Raw genomic sequence first — 2,542 nt, forward strand, 5'->3', positions numbered from 1 at the left:
AGGAGTGGGGAAGGAAGCAGAAACTCAAAGAGAGTGGGAGCCGGGAGCCCTCAGCTGCAATAGCAGTGATGGGAGTGGTGGCTGGCTGGGAGCCTGCAGGGACTGCAAGTTAGCCCCTTACAGGCCACCACTTGGACAGGGAAAGACAGCCAGACTGAAAGCTTGACAGGGCAGAAATCATAGAGATGGCCCCTCCTGTCTGACTGTCAGAGAAGAGGGCTGCCCCTGTCTTACTGTAGAGAGACACCCCAGGACACCATTACCTCCAGTCTATACCAGTGGCTTTCAAACTTCCTGGTCACAGAACCCTTTCGTATCGCTGCTTCTGCTGCAGAACCCCTAGCCCTGAAGACATGTGGAGCCAAGTGACCTGGCCCAGTAATGGCACGCCACCTCCAGTCAGCACCGCCATGAGCTCGAATGTCTTTGCGGAGCCCCTCATGAATGATCTCGGACCCCCAGAGCTCCGCGGAACGATTTGGAAACCTGGCCTATACTATGCTGGTCCCAATTAAGATGCAGTTGAGAAGTGGAGTACAGATAGCTGAGAGAGTAGAAAGGTTATTCTAGAATTACAGGGTCTGATTTCCTCTCTGTGCAATGTCCCAGAGGTCCTAAATCCAAACATGCTTTCTCCAATACAGATGTGCATGGGCTCAGAATGCAAAATAAACTGAGCTATTATTTTACCCTTACTTTCACGGGTTAGCAAACAAAGATCTAGCTAGAGACACAGAGAGCTGAGCTGCATGGCAGGTTTCATAGTTTTTAGGGTTGGAAGGGACCTGAGTAGATCATCTAGTCCGACCCCTGCCAAGGTTCTAAGTTGCATTGTCACATTAAACTGAAGTGGATTATTAACTTTTTAAAAAAATTATATAAGAGCCAATCTTATTTAAAATCTTACAAATTTTAAACTTAATTGCAGAACAACAAGGAAGTTTTTTTGCCTCCCTGCTGGTCATCTGACACCTCCAGGGAAGGAATTCTACCTGATCAACACATCAAAGAGCTACTCAACACAGCTCACAAAGACACTCTCATGGACCCAGAGGGACAGACTTCCATCTTCAGCTCCTTCCGTGCAAAAATTAAGTTATGTCCTACCCATGGGGACTTTTTTACCATCTTGTACCATCTACACTTTTCCCAGAGCCTGACAAAGGGACTTTGATCCCAAAAGCTTGCAGAAAATTACAATTTTCTTGCCATTTTCCAGTTGGTCTAATAAAAGGTATCATTTTGGAACCAAGAGTTCTAATTTTTTGTAAATCTTATTCACTTCACTCATGGATTTGACTCCTCTCAATGAATTCATAGGATGGCATGTCTGAGAAAAAGACACAGAACTTCACCTCTTTTAGAAACTGATTCTTCAGGTAAGAAATGGAGATACTGAAAGGGATCATTAAAAAAAAAAAATCCAGAAGATCTTACACATATGTGCTAACTTCTGTCTTTAGGGCAAAGCACTGTAACAGTATCTTGTTCCTCATTAACAAATATTTTGATTAAAACGGTTAGTTCCCCCAAGCTCTTCTAGATGAGTTTCCTAATGCAAACAAATGGCCTTTTATCACTGCATCAGTACTGGGTAGATTTTTTTTGTCTTTTGGTGCTGAACTAAGGGCTTTAAAGAACAAGGATACTGAGAAGGAAAATGAACCATGAGTCCAATTCTTAAATGAAATGACAATCAAAAGTGAGGGTTTTAATACACACTTTCTGAGAAGGAAGAAGGATCTACAGAATCAGGGCCTATAATGCAACCAGGAAATTGCGTTTGCTGAAAAGCAACATGGTAGGTAATACCACAATTATTCGTCTACCACGTGCACGTCCCCCACCAATCAGCCTTCCAAAATTAGAATGCATGCTTTTAGTGCGGGAAGCTGGCTTTTCTTCACTGGAACAGAAGCATGTGCTCTAATGACTGCCAACATGGCTCCCAGTTTTCTCTGCTTACTGGCCCAGCAAGCAGGAGGGGAGAGTCAGCATTAAGCTTCTCAGCTGCTAAGTATTAGTAATTGGAAGTAGTTTAGACTAAGCAGCTGCAGGCAATTATTTTGGTTGGAGGGCCGCTTAATGAGTTTTGGTGAGCTGTTAAGGGCCACAAAGGTAACCCCCCCTTCCCCATGTCACCATCTTGGGATTGGAAGTCCGGCCCCTAACCCCTGACCTTTGTCACCAGAAGTCCCTCCGCCTGTCCCTTGAAGTACTCCTTTTGGGAGTGGAGGGTCGCCATCTTGGAACCAGAAAAAACCCAAATCATATACTAAAAGTCAAGCACCTACTATAACATATTTTAATTTTATTTAAAAATATTTTTGTCACAATTTGTGTTTGCATAATATATGTAGAGATGATTGAATAACAACTCAAAAATAAAGTTTTACTTATATATTGTGTGTGTGGTGTGGTTGAGGTGGGGGGGTGTGAAGGATGTGGCTGTGTGTGTTGGGGGCATAGGGTATGTTGGAGGTGTATAAGGGGGTTGGTGGGGGCTGGGTGTGAAGGAGGGTAGGGGTGGTGGGGACACCCC

Source organism: Crocodylus porosus, unplaced genomic scaffold, assembly GCF_001723895.1.
Source record: "Crocodylus porosus isolate Cpor-Errol unplaced genomic scaffold, CroPor_comp1, whole genome shotgun sequence".
In the NCBI taxonomy this organism is placed as follows: domain Eukaryota; kingdom Metazoa; phylum Chordata; order Crocodylia; family Crocodylidae; genus Crocodylus; species Crocodylus porosus.